This window comes from Heterocephalus glaber, unplaced genomic scaffold (assembly GCF_053883595.1).
Source record: "Heterocephalus glaber isolate CG9 unplaced genomic scaffold, H.glaber_assembly_v1.0 deba00001097, whole genome shotgun sequence".
Lineage (NCBI taxonomy): Eukaryota > Metazoa > Chordata > Mammalia > Rodentia > Bathyergidae > Heterocephalus > Heterocephalus glaber.
The window spans coordinates 3,892,638-3,910,963 of record NW_028258191.1 but is presented as its reverse complement, the minus strand read 5'-3'; the positions used below and the strand labels follow the sequence as shown (position 1 = coordinate 3,910,963).

At 38.9% G+C, this 18,326-nt stretch overlaps 1 protein-coding gene and 1 pseudogene across 6 annotated transcripts in view; one reads left to right on the top strand and one right to left on the bottom strand.

Moving 5' to 3' along the window:
* The window catches only part of Lypd6b (LY6/PLAUR domain containing 6B), a 237,976-nt gene that overhangs the window by 10,074 nt on the left and 209,576 nt on the right, over nt 1-18,326 (top strand). The gene's annotated exons all lie outside the window — the stretch shown is intronic.
* On the bottom strand, nt 11,682-12,718 carry LOC101697116 (elongation factor 1-alpha 1 pseudogene; annotated as a pseudogene).

Here is an 18,326-nt window from a genome sequence, read left to right as displayed (position 1 = left end):
TTCTTACTTCCCTTTCCCTATTTCAGTTTACCTTGAATCTTAAAAAAATAGTATTTTACTGTAAATGTTTATAATAAAAAACGAAAATAAACATAAAGACAGGAAAATGAGAAACACTCATAAGCCTCCCTGGTAGGTACTCTGTGCTGATGGAGACGTTTTGTTCCAGTCAGTACAATAGCCACTGTCCTCATGAAGTTATGGAGCACTGACTTGTGGCAAATACAACTTGAACACCTGAATTTTTAATTTTGATTAATTCTACTTAATTTAAATTGAAATAGTCACCTATGGCTAGTAGCTGTGATTTTTCTATAAGTGGAAGCATGAATACATATATATATATATATATATATATATATATATATGGTTAAAAATAGGATCATACTGCATCTTGTGTTTTGTATACTGCCTTTTGTGATTAATAATATATCATAAACTTAATTTTAATGGCTGGATCATATTCCACTGACTGAATATACTATAATTAGTCTTCCAACTTTGTTCTCCTTTTTCAGTATTGTTTTGGCTATTCTGTATCCCTTGCATTTTCTTAACAATTGGCTTCTTAATTTCTATAAGAAAAGCTAACTGGGGTTTTGATAGGGGTTGCATTGAATTTGGAGATCACTCTGAGGAATATTTTCATCTTTTTTTTGTATATTCTTTTATTGGTACATTTTAGGTGTACAATATAATGACATTCATCACTGGAGATATGCACCTTTACATACTCTCTTGGTTCTTATTTTTTCCCCCTTCCCCTGCCCTGCCTTCAACCCCTCCATCCCTCCCTATTTACAAAGACTTTGTTTCCATTTTTAAATTTTCTCATAATTCCATTCCCTTCTTTCCTTTCCCCTACCCCTCCCACTTCCCCTTCCCCTTTGCCCCTTTTCTTCCTATTTCACATTATCTATTATACCTTTTAGTCCTTATTTACACTTTCAGTTTCTCACACTAGAGAAACTATTCGATATTTACACATGTGTGTCTTGTTTATTTCACTTAAGAGTATCACCTCAATGTGCATCCATTTAGCAATAAATGTCTCTAATTTCTCATTTTTGATGTCTGAGTAGTACTCCATTTTATTAAAAAACCCCACATTTTCTTTATCCAGTCTCCAGTTGATGGGCATTTGGGCTGTTTCCAAGTTCATCTTAATAATAGTAAATCTTCCATTTATGAACTTGCAATATTCCATTAGTCAGGTCTTCTTTAATCCCTTTAAATTATGTTTAGTAATTTTCCGTGTAAAAGTCATGATCTTCTATAAATAATTTATTCCTGAGCATTTTATTCTTTCTGATGCAATATAGGGTAAGTTGCCAGTGTTATTTTTGGTTTGTTCATTGGTAGTGCATAGAAATACAGTTAATTCTTGTGTTTTGATCTTGTATTCTGAAAACTTGCTGAACTCATCGATTATCCCTAATAGTTTTTTTTTAGTGAATTTATTTGGTTTTTCTCTGTTCAAGATCATGCCATCGACAAATGGAGGCACTTTAACTTCTTTCTTTCCAATCTACATGCCATTTATTTATTTAATCATTCTTGCCTGATTGCCTTTGCCAGAAAAGACAGTGCAATATTGGATAGAAATGGTGAGAACAGACAGACATTTTTGTCTTGTTGTGTCTGATAATTCTAATTAGTGTGATGGTCACTGTGAAGTATGCTATTTTTCTATGACCATTTTTATACATTAGGAATATCAGATAATTCTCCATAGGGAAGGAATGAAACTTCCTTTTGTTTTGTGCTTTGGGAGGCTTGACATAGTGGCTATTAGAAAATATGTATTTTAGTTGAAGAATCTATTAATGCAACATCTAGGTGCCAATGAATTTAACTAATGTTATCTATCATGGATGTATTCGTTACTTAAAAATAAAAAATGAAGTACTAGTTTTTCCATCTTGTTTTGCATGTTTTGAGATCCCCAACATATGCTGAAGATACTGGGCTGGGGTCACAAAGATGGCTTGAGCGCAGCACCTCTAAGTGCTCATGTAGTGGACTTTCTGGGGGAAACACAGGCACTTAGGAAGTTAAAATTCCAGAATGTGGTTCCCAATAATAATAATAATAATAATAATAATAATAATAATAATAATAATAAAGTGTGACCTGTGAGAAAGAAACAGGTGACAGATGTGGGCTTCATAGGGTTTTGGGGTCTCAATTCAATGCTGGAACATTTACTTTCTATACTCTAGAATCAAAAGATTTTACAACCAGTGCCTTAGAAATCCTTTTATCTAGCTTCACATTTTTCAATAGGAAAAACCTTTTACCTTATTTAACAATTCCCATTCTCTCATCAGCAACTCTTTGTTCTCTGAAATGTTTTATTGCACACATACACACACACACACACACTCACACACACGACATTCTCCATAGGCAGGCAATCCATGCACATCCCATTCCTGGCTCCATTTGTTGTGTCTGACTTGGGTAATCTAACACCAACCACACGATCATCTTCAGTATGACTTGTCTAGGATTCCTGTTTCACCTTGCCTATGAAGACTGCTCAGCATTGTCCTTCCAATAGATGCTTGTGACATGGAACTGACAAGGAGGAGGACGTTATCCATCCACAAATCTCAGCTACTCATAAAGCTTTGGAAAGGCTTCCTGTTCTGTTTAATTACATATTCAACGTTCTTTGTAAAGAGGACACTCCATCTACTTTAAACTTGTCAATTCAGAGAGGATTAACTAGGCTGTATATAAAATCATAACTGTGTGCTTACTGTTAAGTCATCTTTGCAGTAAAAAACCGAAGGTAATATTATAAAAGCAATTAAATACAAAGGTCACACCTTAAAACAACTTACATAGTTATTTTAAATAATTCAATTTAGAATTGTATGGTACATGTGCTTCCATTTCTACTTCTCTGTTTAAAAAGAAATACTTTAGGGCCAGGGATTTAGTTCAGTGGTTCCGGAGCCCGCCTCACAAGCGCAAGGTCCCAAGTTTGATCCCCAGTACCAAAAAAAAAAAAAGAAATACTTTATTCTAGTTTTATTATATAGTGTTTATTATTGTGACAAAAATATTATCAAGTTACTTTTTATTGTTCCACTGATAAATGAAATGCAAATCGTTTGGTTTTAGGCTACAAAAGGAAATTGTCTCCACAAACCTTTCAAATTAAATTAACTTTTCAACAAATCTGAAGTTCTAGTTTCCCATTTTTTTATTACAATGAATTTTTTCTTTTGATTATGGGAGGGGGTTGAGGTAAGGCTGCAGAATGCCTTCTGGTTCGTGTTGTGCACTGCAAATGAGACAGCAGCTAATTCTACCGAAAGGAAAATAGAAAAATGACTACTCTGTTTGAGCCTTGTAAGTGGTTTGTGAAGTCTCTTCCAGTCCCTACAATGAAATGTTGGCTTCTGTCTTTGCAGACTTATAAAATGAAATTAAAATGTGAAGCAAATGGCACTGTAGAACCAAACACAAATACATTATAGGGACGAGCCCAGCAGATTGAAGAATTACAGCATTGCAGGCAGTGTTTTTCAGAGCTGTAAGAAATGCAGCAGAGGAGAAAGACTGTGAAGAGGATCCTGAGAAAGTTCCAGGTCATTGTAAGCCTCTGATGACCTGACTACCCTGGGTCAGTTTCGGTGGGGACAGGAGGAGGCGGATTGGTGGTTTTGGCAGAGCGGTCTCTATTATGTGTGTAAAATGCCTCCTAAACACATTGTCCCCAGTTATTCACCCAACTCTAAGCTCCAGAGTTGCCCTGGTACTTGCTAATGGAGAGGGAGAGAAGGAAGGGTGTGAGGCATTCCTAGCACAGGAGTGGCACCATAGAGGGAAGAGCACTGGGAGTGGGAGCCAGCAGCCCAAGTCCTGTTCTTGGCCCTCCTACCTTCTGTGTGACCTTGGATGAATCACTTTATCCTTCTGGACCATAGTTTTCATGTCTGCAAAATACAGGTTTGGACTAAATACCTGACTTCCTGACCACACCCTCACGACTCTCTTAAGCCATTTCAGTCCCCAAGTCTCCCTCAAGCCATCTCAGAGGTTGACTCATAACAAGAATTGAGGTCCTGGCTCCAGGTTCCAAAAGGGAGCAGCCTCATTTTCTTCTTCTGCACCTCTGTTTCTGCTTGAATGAAGTAAAACTACCAGATGGCCCAATCCCACACGTTCCAGTTGTCTGTAACTCTGACATCTGGTCCAAGGTCTGCATGAAAGGGATCAGGGAACCTGTCATTCTGGGGTTGCCGCTCTTTCTCAGGTGACTGCAGGAAGGCAGCAGAAATGCCACGCATGACTATGAGAAGCTGTCACTGGGGATCGGAGACTGTGTTCGAGGGCCTCAGTCTCCCTCTGGGGACAGCCCATCGCCCTCTTACTTAGGCCTCACCTTCCCTTGGTCCCAGATTGAAAGCAGCCTGGGAGACCCGCGAGTTGGAAGCAACCAGAAACTCCAGCTCCTGCCCTTGCCATTCGTCTGCAGCACGAGCTGTCAGGCAAAGAGCCCTGAGCCTCTGATGGGAGCCTGTGAGGTTAAGACAGTAATAATCACCCGTCAGCCACCTGTTGGCTCCTGGGAGCCAGACCTCCACCTCAATCACTTGCTAGCGCCTGTTAAATAGGTCTTTTCTATTCCTTGTCAAGTCTTTGTCTGTTTCCTGACCTGGGATTCTTTTTTTACTCATTAATAATGTGCCTTCCTCTGTCATAAACTTTCTTCCATCTCTTTTGGAAGCACAGTACATGTAATTTGTGTCACCAGGAGGGACTGCTTAGGGAGGAGGCTTGCAATTCCCCCAGCCATTTCAAGGAAATATAGTGCCTTTTGTTATGGGCCCCAAGGCACCCTGGTGAACACAAGAGCCTTCAGGGGAAGGACCTACAGAGGAAACCAGCATGGAAGAACTATTCTAATTGAGGAATATAGAGTTGCAGACCCAAGGGTCCTCAGTAGTTTAATTAATGTTTATTAGAACATTAAAGACTTGGCTATTTAAAAATGAAAATTGAAATCTCTTGTCTCCATATCCATTTCTCCATCATGTCATTGTTCTTTTCAATTGCTTTTCAATTTAGCCAAGTTTTGCTAAATTCCCATCGTGAGGCTGGGCAGCATGCTGAGCACTGGGCTGGCAGAGGGGAAAGAGAGCCAGGCCTTGCCCTCAGGGGGCTCCCAGCTGGGCTCAGGAGAGGGCTGAGCAGACGGGGACCCTCCACCATCTTCTTCGCTCTGTGAAGTTCCTGGTGGTTGGGCAAACACAGGATGGGTGGCCCTGTGCACTTGGCTGGGGAGTATTGCTGGGGCACAGGTGACCTTGAGGGTTCAGGCAGAGGGAACAGTAGGCACAAAGATGGGAGGGAGCTGGTAAGAGTAGGTTCAGTGTGGCTGGAGCAGCTCTGGAGGGAGCAGAAGGAAGGGGGAAGGAGGAGGAGGATGGGGTCGGGAAGAGGCAGTGCAGTGGCAGCAGCCCGGGGGTGAGGAGTGGCTAGATGGAGTAAGCAGGCACCTGGGTGTGCAGAGCTTTGAATGCTGTACTAGTTAGGGTGCCACTTTATGCCGGTCAGTTTGGATTTTATATTTCGAGCATAGGAACCCACAGGAAAATTTTAAGTGGGGTGGACTAGGAGGTCTGCAAGGCCACTTATCATAGAAGACAGGAGCAAGGACTCTGAATTCAGGTGTCTAGGGTTTGAACCACCTTTCAGCTATGGGCCAGTTACTTCACTGTGTCTCTGTGGCCTCGTCTTTAAAGTAGGACGAAGATCTTGTCTGTTTCATAGGCTTGTGAGGAATAACTAAATAAATTCCCTGGAAGCTCTTACAATAATGGGCACATAGTAAAATTCACTTATTTTTCTGAGATAGGGCGTATAATATTTTCTATGCGCAGTCTCCTCAGACTGTGGATCAGTTAACCACTGGCAGAGTAATGCTGCATGAGGAATACTCTAAAAGACAGTGGCCTAAAAGTATTCTAAATCAGAGAGGTGGTATTATGGCTACTACAGTTGTGGGCTACTTGAACCTGGCTGAGTCCTGGCTGGGGATGCAGTTTGTGCTCATATCTGCCAACGTGGGATCCAAGCTAAGGGCAGCAGCCACGGGGCAGCACTTCCCAAGGCATTGGCAGAGCCATAATGGGTGAAAGGGAGCCTGGAAAGCTTCTTAAGGCCTAGCCTCCTGCCAGCCAAGCTGAGAATTAAGAGGTAGGTGCTTAAAAATGCTCCCTTATAGAGGGATGGGGAAATGCAAAGTCACTTAGCAAAACACCTTAGCACAAGGAGGGCGAGGCATGTGGGCCCCAGGCTGGATCTGGTGGCTCTTATTTCTGCAGCTTTGTAGCTTCCAAGAGAGCTTTCCTGAGGGGCAAGTCCATACTTCCTTGAGGCAAGGCTGGAATCCTAGGGGCCTGGCTTCAGTTGGTGAGCTTCCTGCAGTTGTCTTAATGTGAACCTTTGGGGCTAGCAAAGGTGCTCATTTTCCGGCCTCCCAGAGCTTTTAGGAGAGATTGCTCATGTCAAGGGAGAACATGCCAATGTGAGTTTGAATCTGGATGAGATGGGAAGGATGAGAACCTCTAGTATTACTAAACAGAAAGCTTGGAGGTGAGCAGAGGCATTGCTGCAAGGGCACTCTGTGGCTCTCACAGGCTTACCAGGCTGCACTGTGCTCTTGAACATGGTTTGCAGTGGATGTGAACTGTTAGGATAAGGGTTTAAAGTTTAAATATAGTAATAAAATATGTGCTTGCTTATATGTTGCTATAATATGGGTATGGTTTGTCCCTCAAAAGTTCATCTTCTGGATGCTTGGTCCCCAGTGTAATGGTACTGAAAGGGGGTAGAACCTTTAAGAAGATGACTGTAATGGAAGGCAAGTGGGTCATGGGGCACTGCCTTTGGAAGGGATTAATGTGGTTCTTGAAGAACCAGGTTAGTTTTCATGAGAGAAGCTACTGTATGTGCTGGTTTCTTTCCCATGAGAATGGTCCCTTTTTGGTTTCTCTACTGTGTTGTGGTACAGCCTGGGGGTCCTTGCCAGATGCTGGCACCATGCTGTTTGGACTTTCCAGGCACTAGCATTGTAAACCAAAGAAACCTCTATTTTTATACATGACCTAGCCTCAGGTATTTTCTAACAGCAACACAGTAAGAACTAAGACATGTATGTTTTTAGATGTTTCCTTCCCAGTTCAAAAAGAGATTCCTTTTTTTTTTTTTTCCTTCTTGGCATTTGCTTTCGGCTCCCTGGGAGCCTCTGGTGAGTTGAACCTGACTTTCCAGCTGACAGCCCTAGGCAAATGCTGAGAGGACAGTGAGACGAAGCTGGTTAGCGTTTATCGCTGTGTAACTCTACCTCTCAGTTCTCCTAGGCTCCTTCAGGCTTGGGAGTAGGTCAGGCACAGGGATGGGAGGAGTCAAGTATGATTGCTTTGCCAACAAGTAAAATAATCTCTTCTTCCCCTGCCTCCTTACGCTGCATGACAAATGTATCCACTCTTCTCAAAGAAAAGAGAGAAGCAGGGACAAGGAAGACATTCTCGCTGGTTATCCTTTTCTATTTTATATAATGAGAATAAAAATATATTATAAAATTAAACAGATTTCCTAAAAGGCCAGTCAGTCACTTTTAGATTGAAAAATTAAGCAATATTACTAAAATTGTACTTAATAATTAAGCATAATCTTAAGTTGAGTGTTTTTCAGGGTATGAGAAGAAAATGTATTCTAGAATCTTTTTGGTAGCAAGCACAACACTAGAAATAACATCGTACCATTTAGTGGTATGAATGGCATATGTAAGATGAATAAACTGTAGCATTGGTGATGAACATATTATTTGTAGTCCATTTATTGGGGATGGGGATTAAAAGTGGGGGTTACAAGGTTGAGGACTCCATTAACTTCCTGGCTGCAGTCATTCCTTCCTGACACAAAAAAAGCAACAAGAAAAAGAACTCAGAAAAGTTTGGATCCTAATATCAAGTGAAGTAGATACTTTAGCTAGTGATGATTTTTTTTTTCCTTAAAGTGGTTGCTTCTAAAAGGCACAATTCAAAATAGTCATTGCAAGAAGAGACATGCTGAAATCTTAATGGTGCAATGCTGTTTTGTTGAGTAAAAATATAGGGCTGGATAATGATGAATCATAGCTATGCAAATGAAAAGAAAGATCATCATGTTTTGTGCTTTAGGGTGTGAACTGATGGCGGAAATCTATCCATATTACTCAATAAGGGAGATGAATTCTTTCAGTGATATATGAACGCTTTCAAATATTATATATATTTAAAAATGTGTGTGCATAAATTTTCATATATATATTTTTTAAAGCGTCATTTATGGCTGAAATGCTAAAATCTAAAATAGTTGGTCTGTCAGCAGCTTTTCTTGAGTGTCCACTGTAGGCAAGCTCAGCACGGAAGTGGCTGCAAATGCACAAGCTACCACGCCATCCTTTCTCCCCACTACGCCCTCCCTCCCTCCCTCCCTCCCTCCCTCCCTGAATAAACGTAGACTTTGCTTAACAGGAACTTCTATCTTAATAGAAATGGCAAGATGCTGACGTTAAAGACCTAAAAACAAGTGCAAATTTATATAGTACATCTTGTGGAGGGCAGGTTTGTAATACATCTAGAGGAAAAATCGATAGAGTGAAAATGATGTCTCTAAATCTTGACCAAATTAAACAATGAATTCTTCTACTGTTCTGCTTTTATTTCTTTTCTTTTATTTTTTTTTCAGGCCAAGAGGTGTTATTTCTAGTTGTTTTAGGCTTTGGATAACATTGCCACCCAAGAAGTAGCCCCTCCCCATGAAATAAGCAGAAAATTCAGTCCTTGGTGACTCAGCCACCATATACTTACAAACCCTACAATTACATCCTCAGAGTCATCGACCGAGTAAGAAGAACTGAATTTAAACTGGAATTATTGCTTACCTGACTGATTTCCCCACTGAAATGGAAATGATTTGATGATTTGATTTGTTTATGCTCACCAAAATTTTTCTAAAAATTATGTATATTTGACTTTTGCTTTGAGGTTTTTGTATTTTATATTAAAAAGTAAATTGAAAGAAATAATTTCCCAATTACACATAGCTCAAGTGTGTTGAAGTTTTTCAAAATAAGATGGGAGGATAAGGAAGAGTTATGTAATAGATTATTTTAACAAAGGGTTTGGGCATAATAACATATTAATTTAGACCCCAGAAAACATACCCTATCTCAAAAAATAAACTTCAGAATATTGCAAATCAAATTGTAGAAAAACTAGCAGGAACTATAGTATATGTTAGGAATATCATCTTTCATGGTTAAAGCTAAAGAAATAACTCCTGAAGAAAAGAGGAACAAATGTGACTATTTTAAAATTTAGAACTTCCATACAGATGAAATGCAAGAAACTGGGGAAATCTACATTAAATTAATGCATATACATGATCAATATATGTTATAGCATGAATATATGTCTTACTCAAATGTATAAGAAAAGGGCTGGTATCCTAACAGATGCAGAATATAATGGCTACCTATACTGAATATTTTTTCTATGCCCACATAGATTTACAAATTCATATTATAGAGATTGTTTTGCGTACAGAATATTTTGAAACCAGCTTTTCTTACAGAACAGGACAAACTATGTCATTAAGTGTCCAAAACATTGTTTTAGGTGTTGCAAAGTATTCATTGGTGAGGAAATAAAATCGTTCTTCTTACTTAAACTAAGTTTTCCGGGCTGAATGTTAAAGTTATGGAAATCTAAGGTGACGTTTTCTAGTATGTTTTCTACTTTTAAGCCATATTATACCATTAGAACTATGGCTACAGATGTCCTTTTGAATGAAACGGAATGATTTATTCAGAAACACACTCAAAACTGCTTTTATCCACAATTTTAGAGGTAGCATTTGCCATTGAAACCTGTTTTAGAAAAAGAGGAAATATCATTTGAGATCCCACGCTTTTTCATAACATGTTGCCAGTTATCTTTAAAGGCCTTAGTAAAAGAAACATGTTAATTACTGTCTGTGAGCATCTCTAGGATAGCGATGACTATAGTGTTACGTTAGGGCACTTTGTCAAGCATGTTGCTTCCTTATCTTGGTTTTATAGCACAGGGAATAAAGGCACTAGAGACATATCTTTGAGGTCACACATGAAGTTAACAGCAGATAAACATTAAAACTGGCAGCTCCAGAATTCCCACTGTGTGTAATTAGTTCACCACAGGTAGGAAATGACAGCATTGGGAATAAATGGCAGATGTGGTGTTTCAGGGCCTGGTGGCTGTTGGGAATTCTCTTGTGTTCTTCTGAATGGTTAATTAAGTTAGTTTCTCTCTGAAGGTCTCACTGTGTAGAACTTGGAGGCCTCTCAGCCAGGACATCCTCAAGGACTGTAGACATCCTCAGTACTTTGGTGGACTCTGCTGGTGGAGGACGCTGTGTGTAGGCTTAAATTTTTAGGCAGTGAGATCTCTTTCTCAGGCTTTGTGGAGTTTCTGACTGTAGTTTTTGTCCTTTGCTTCCAAAGAACTGCAATGTGTCTTCATAATGTGAGGCTGGGAGTGGAAGGGCAGAAACCCTTTACACATTCCACCCCTTCCCTATGATCCAGTGTTCTCAGAGGAACTTAGTGTGGGGTCAGTTCATGCAGTTCATGGTTGTTTGCATTTGCTCCTTATGAGTGACAGGCACTGAATTTGTGGTCATCTTCTGTTCTTAGGTATCTAACATTGTAGAAACAATGTTGTGCTTGAAAAGTGCTGCCAGGAGACTCGGTATGTTTATGAAGAACTCTAGGGAGGATGGAGGCAATCTGCCAAGTTGGATCTAAAGGCTAGTTCCACTGGACACTATAACAAGCTCATTAGTCCAAGAATCATTATTATCTTAATTTCATTGGCCCCCTTGTAAGGACATGACTAAGTATTTAATCACTAAAGGTTGACTGGAGAGAAATGAATTGTGTTTCTGTTTTAGAACCTTCAAAGAAGTGGAACTCTGAGTTCACTTTCCCTTCTCTCCGGTCTGGAATTAACTTGGCATGCTGCCTGGAAGAACCCGGGCTGGACTCTATTCACTTCTTGTTGCATCAAACTTGACTATGTGGAGTAATGTCCATTGACTAGCAGCATCAGTATCACCAAAAAGGTTGTCAGAAATGCGGATTTTCAGGTTCCATCACCTGTGTCTTTTATTTTCTCATTAAATTTCATTTGAATGGGTCTCAAAATTCTGTGACAGATTTTTGGTCAAGTTGTTTCCATTAAAAAGTTTTGATTTAAAAAACTTAAAACTGCCACACATATGAAAAATAAAATGGTCCACAAAACATTCTTACCACCTGAAGATTTTATGAAGCATTGTTATCATTAACCAGTCTTTTACTATGAAACTTAAATGGCCAATTGAGAGAAACAGTTCTGGGGACTGATTAGGATCAGAGTGGCAGATATTAGAGATAATATTTATTTAGCTTTCTGACCTTTCTGGGCAAAACTTGGTGAACTTGACAGCCTTAGAAGCCTTTTTTGCTTACTGCTTTGATAATACCCACAGCAGCTGTCTTTCTCATATCTTGAACAGCAAAACAACTCATAGGAGGGTAGTCAGAGAAGCTCTCAACACACAGGCTTGCTGGAACCATGTCAATGATGGCAGCATTACCAGAATTCAAGAATGATTTGACATGAAACAGTGGAACCACCTACTTCTGTTGGGTTGTTTTTGTCATCAGCAGTTATATCATGATGAGCATTTTTGACAGACATGTTCTTGATGTTGAAGCACACATTGTCCCCAGGAAGAGCTTCACTCAAAGCTTCATGGTGTATTTCAACAGATTTTACTTCAGTTGTGACATTGACTGGAGCAAAAGTGATCACCATGCCACGTTTGAGAGCATTGGTCCCCACTCAGCCCACAGGGACAGTACCCATACCACCACTTTGGTAGACATCCTGTAGGGACAGATACAAAGGTTTGTCAGTTAAGTGAGTGGGTAGTAAATGCAACCAAAGCTTCAAGCAGTGCGGTGCCACTGGCATTGCCATCTTTATGAGTGACTTTCCACCCCTTGAACTAAGCACTTGGCTCCAACATGTTGTCAAAATTTCAACCAGAAATTGGCAAAAAAAGGTGCTGTGTTAAGGTCGTAGCCAATTTTCTTAGTGTAGTTGCTAACTTCTTTAGCAATTTCCTTGTATCTTTTCTGGCCGTAAAATGGCTCAGTGGGATCCATTTTGTTAACACGAATAATTAGTTGTTTGACACTCAGTGTGAGCCAGAAGGGGATGCTCATGGATCTGCTCGTTCTTGGAGGAACCAGCTTCAAATTTACCAACACCAGCAGCACAATCAAGATAGAACAGTCAGCCTGAGATGTGCCTGTGATAACATTTTTGATAAAGTCTCTGTATCCTGGGGCATCAATGATAGTCATATAATACTTGCTGGTCTCCAGTTTCCACAGGGAGATATCAATGGTGATACCATACTCATACTCAGCTTTCAATTTACCCAAGACCCGGGAATATTTGAAGGAAACTTTCTGCATCTTAGCAGCCTGTTTCTCCAATTTTTCAATGATTCTTTTGTTGATGCCACCATATCTGTAGATGAGATGGCCAGTAGTGGCGGATTTGCCCAAATCCATGTGTCTGATGATGATGACATTGATGTGAATCATTCCCTTTCCCATGTTGGCTTTGATTTGGTGGTTGTTTTCCTGACATCTGTGCTCTGGTTACAAACCTGTTACAAAAAACTCGCCTGTGTCTTAACACACTCTCTAGGTATGTCTTGCACACGCTCAAGTTTGAGAAGTGCTGGGATGTAACATGCAAATTGTTCAGCTGGGAAAAGTGGCCTGATCAGTAGTGAATGCTTTTTCCTGATCATACTTTTTATTTATGTATTATGTCCTTTAATAAACATCTTAGTCCTTTGGCATTTCAATACTGTAAATATATTTTTAAAAGTTATTTTTCTTTGTAAATTAATACATCCTCATTACGAAGGCTTCCAAGAATAAAAAGTAAAAAGCATTTTTACCCTACAGATACACTTCATAGTATCTGAAAGGTACATTATTTTTTCAACCTTTCTGTGCAAAATTTTTAAGTTTTTAATCTTTTTCTGATTGTAGGGATTATGGTATGATCCTTGTACAACATCTTAGCAATAGGAAAAAGCGTAAACTAGAGAAGTAAACATGTTATGTACTTAGATTTTGGGGGGTTTACATAGTGTTATAAAATGGCACTTCATAGCCTTTGCAGCTTTCTTGTGGTTTAAGAAAATTCTTTCAAATAATTCTTGTCTTTGTTTTAAAAACATCTTTTCTCTTATTTTTAAGTTTTGTATAATTTAAAAAGAGTCCTGGTATAATTATCAAGGTCTCAAACAGTTATTTTAGGGTCAGACTGAAGACTTTATCTTCTTTGTACAGTTGAAAAGTTTAATTGAATACTCATTGGTGTTATATATGAATCTACTTTGGCCAGAAACTATTTGGTGGGTGAGGTTTTTTGCTTTTGAAGGATGTGTAACCACCCTCCTATCAAACTTGCCTGATGGGAGAGAGGGAGGGACTGGATTATCAGTCACTGATGATCCTGACAGAAGTCCTGCTTTCCTCAGATCAACTGCTCAGAAGCTTCTAGATGATTGGGGAACACGACTGTGAGGAAGCAGTTTTTGTGTTTGGGCTTCTTTGTTGAGACTAGAAAAATGCAAGCTAGAATGAATTTTTGCCTGTGTATCTGCCTTTTTTTTTTTTTTTTTGGTACCAGGGATCGAACTTCGGTCCTTGAGCTTGCAAAGTAGGCAGCAGAACCACTGAGCTAAATCTCCGGCCCAAGTGTCTGCCTTTTTGGCCGCCTGCCTTCAAAGTGCAAGGACCAGAGTTCGATCCCTGGTACCGCCCCCCCCCCCCGCAAAAAGCTTGAGAGGAAATTAGAATATGATTTTTTCCATGTTGTTATTAGTACATGTTTGTAGTACACAATGTTTACATTCCTTGCGGGAAATTGGTACATGAACATAATGCATCTTAGTTCCTTTTAATTCCCCCTGCCCCCCATTCTCTTTTCTTTCTCTTCCCTCCTTCCCCTCTTCATGCATCTCTGGATCCCCTTCTTTTTTTTGGAACATGTTTGCAATACATGTTTACATTCCTTGTGTGAAGTTGGTACATGTATATAACTCATCTTAATTTGTTTTAATCATCCTTCTCTTTCCTTTCTCCCCTTCTTTTCATCTCTTGATCCACTTCCACTTTGAGGAAGAGCTAGCTCTCTACTTCTATTATCTATCTTTTATTTTGCTATTTATTTATAATTTGGGTTTCTCATGTAAGAGAAACCATGTGATATTTAAACTTGTGTGTCTGATTTATTTCATTTAAAATTATAATGTCAAGGCTCATCCATTTCCCTACAGATGATTCAAGTTTATTTTTCTTTATGGGAGAGTAGTAGTTCATCATGAGCAAATATCACATTTCTTTTATCCATTTATCTGTTGATAGGCATATAGGCTATTTCCAAGATTTAGCTATTATGAATTGTGCTGCTATAAGCATAAGTATGCATGTATCACTGTAATGTATGTCTTTAACTCTTTCAGGAAGATACCTAGAAGGGGAACAACTGGATCAAATGGAATTTCTAGTTTTAGTTTTTTGAGGACTCTCCATACTGCTTTCCAAAGTGGTTGTACTAGTTTATATTCCTGCCAACAGTGTGAAAGGGTTCCTTTTTCCCTGAAGCCTTTCTGGAATTTGTTATTATTTGATTTTTGATATATGACCTTTCTTTTTGGAGAAAGATAGAATCTCAGTGTTGTTTTAATTTGTATCTCTCTGATGGTCAGCAATGTTGAACGTTTCTTGGTATATTTATTGGCCATTTGTACTTCTGTGAAGTATCTATTCATTTCAGTAGCCCATATTTGATTGGATCTTTTATTATGAGTCTAAATTTTGATTTCGTTATATAGTCTAGATATTAGTCCTCAGTCTGAAAAATAGCTGGTAACAAATTTTCCCATTCTGTAGGTTGTCTTTTTACTCAGTTGTTTCTTTTGCTGTGCAGAAGTTTTAAAATTTGATATGGTCCTATTTGTTGATTCTTGGTGCTGTATCCTGTACAATCAGAGTTCTGTTCAGAAAGTCCTTGCCTATGCCTATTCCTTCAAGAGTTTTATGTATTTCGTCTTCTATCAGATAAAGTATTTCTGTTTTAACATTCATTTCTTTGATCCACTTTGATTTTAGTTTAGAACATGGTGAAAGATTTAATCTTCAGCATGTGGACAGCCCATTTTCCCAATACCATTTATTAAACAGGCCATCTTTATTCCAGTGTATATTTTGGCCAGTTTGTTAAAGATTAGATAGTTGAATGTGCCTGAGATTGTTTCTGGATCCCTTATTCTGTTCCATTGATCCTCATGTCTATTTTTGTGCCAGTACCATGCTATTTTTAAAAATTCTTTTATTGGTACATTGTAGGTATACAATACATTTACATTTCTCATTGGGAATTGTACCTTTACATAATGCATCTTGGTTCTTATTTTTTCCCCATTCCTAGCCCTCCCTTCACACCCTCCATCCTTCCCTATTTACAAAGACTTTATTTCCATTTTTTCCATTTCTCAGCATTTTTCCTTTCCCTTCTTTCCTTTCCCCTGCCCCTCCCACATCCCCTACCCCTTTGGACCTTTTCTGCCTATTTCTCATTATCAATTATTCATTCTAATCATTGGTACATTTTAGGTATACAATATAATGCCATTCATCATTGGAAATTTGCACCTTTACATAATCTCTCTTGGTTCTAATTTTTCCCCCTTCCCCTGCCCTCCCTTCCACCCCTCCATTCCTCCCTATTTACAAAGACTTTGTTTCCATTTTTCCATTTTCTCATATTAATTCCATTCCCTTCTTTCCTTTCCACTTCCCCTCCTAATCCCCTTCCCCTTTGCCGCTTTTCTTCCTATTTTACATTATCTAGTATACCTTTTAGTCCTTATTTACACTTTCAGTTTCTCACACCAGAGAAACTATTCGGTATTTACACATATGTGTCCTATTTATTTCACTGAAGAGTATCACCTCAATGTGCATCCATTTAGCTATAAATGTCTCTAATTTCTCATTTTTTATGGCTGAGTAGTAAGTACTCCATTTTATTTAAAAAAAACCCCACATTTTCTTTATCCAGTCTCCAGCTGATGGGTATTTGGGCTGTTTCCAAGTTTTAGCTATTACAAATTACGGTGCTATGAACATGGGCGCACATATATCACTGTGGTATGATTCTTTTAAATCTTTGGGGAATATACCCAGCAAAGGAAGAGCTGGGTCAAATGGGACTTCCAGTCCTAGTTCTTTGAGGTATCTCCATACTGATTTCCACAGTGGTTGCAGCAGTATACACTCCCACCAGCAGTGGAGTAAGGTTCCTTTTTCCCCAAAGCCCTGCCAGCATGTGTTATTGGTTGATTTCATGGTAGCAGCCATTCTTTCTGGGGTGAGGTGCAATCTCAACGTTGCTTTCATTTGCATCTCTTGAATGATCACTGATGTGGAACATTTTTGCATATATTTATTTGCTATTTCTACTTCTTTGTCTGAGAAATGTCTGTTCATTTCAGATGCCCATTTTTGGATTGGGTCTTTAAATTTGGGAGGTCTGATCTTTTTAAGTTCTTTATAGATTCGAGATAGTAGACCTTTGTCTGAGGAAGAGCAGGTGAAGATTTTTTCCCACATTGTTGGTTGTCTCTTCACACTGCTGGTGGTTTCTCTTGCTGTGCAGAAGCCTTTTAATAAGAAGAGATCCCACTTGTTGATTGTTTGTGCTAGTTCATGGGTGACTGAGGTTTTCTTCATAAAATCTTTTCCTACACCGATGCCTTCAAGAGTTCTACCTAACCTCTGTTCCAAATGGTTCAGAGTTCCTATTTTAATATTTAGATCTTTAATCCATTTTGATTTTAGTTTAGTGCATGGTGAGAGATATAGGTCTAGTTTTAATCTTTGGCAAGTTGAAACCCAACTTTTCCAGCACCATTTATTAAAGAGGCTATCTTTCCTCCAGTGAGGGTGTTTGGCTCCTTTATCAAAGATGAGATGGCTGAGTGTGTCTGGCATTGTTTCTGCATCTTCTAATCTGTTCCACTGGTCCTCAGGTCTGGTTCTTTCCCAGCACCATACTGTTTTTATCACAGTAGCTTTGTAGTATATGTTCAAGTTGGGAATTGTGATACTCCCTGCCATGTCTCTGTTACTGAGAATTGCTTTTGCTATTCTGGGTCTCTTCTTTTTCCAAATGAATTTTTAGATTGTTTTCTCAAAGTCTGTGAAGTATGCTGCTGGGATCTCAATTGGGATTGCATTGAATCTATATAGCAGTTTTGGAAGTATGGCCATTTTTACTACATTAATCCTTCCTACCCAGGAGCAGGAGATGTCTTTTCATTTTTTGATATCATCTTCAATCTCTCTTTTCAGTGTGCCGTAGTTTTCAGAGAAGAGGTCTTTGATTTCTTTCATTAGGTTGATTCCTAGGTATTTCAGTTCTTTGGATGCTATTGTGAAAGGAATTGGTTGTCCTATTTCTGTCTCAGTGAGTCTGTTGTTTGTGTAGAGGAAATCGATTGATTTTTGTGTGTTGACCTTGTAACCAGCTACTTGACTGAATTTGGTTAATAAGTCTAGAAGATTTTTGGTGGCATTCTTGGGGTCTTCTATATAGAGTATCATGTGATCTGCAAATAATGACAATTTGACTTCTTCATTTCCTATCTTTATTCCTTTTATTTCTTTCTCTTGTCTAATTGCCGTGGCTAATGTTTCCAGAACTATATTGAACAAGAGTGGTGACAGTGGACATCTTTGTCTTGTTCCTGATTTTAGTGTGAAGGATTTCAGTTTTTGACCATTTTGTATGATACTGGGTGTTGGTTTTTCATAGATGGCTTTTATCAGATTGAAGTAGAGACCATCTATTCCAACTTTTTGTAGGGTTTTTATCATATATGCATGTTGGATTTTGTCAAATGCTTTTTCTGCATCTATTAGGATGATCATATGGTTTTTGTCTTTGGCTCTATTGATATAGTGTATTACACTGACTGCTTTGCGTATGTTGACCCACCCTTGCATCCCTGGAATGAATCCCACATGGTCAGGGTGTATGATCTTCTTGATGATCTTCTGCATTCTATTTGCCAGTGACTTAGTAGGGATTTTAGCATCTATGTTCATTAGTGAGATTGGCCTATAGTTTTCTTTTTCA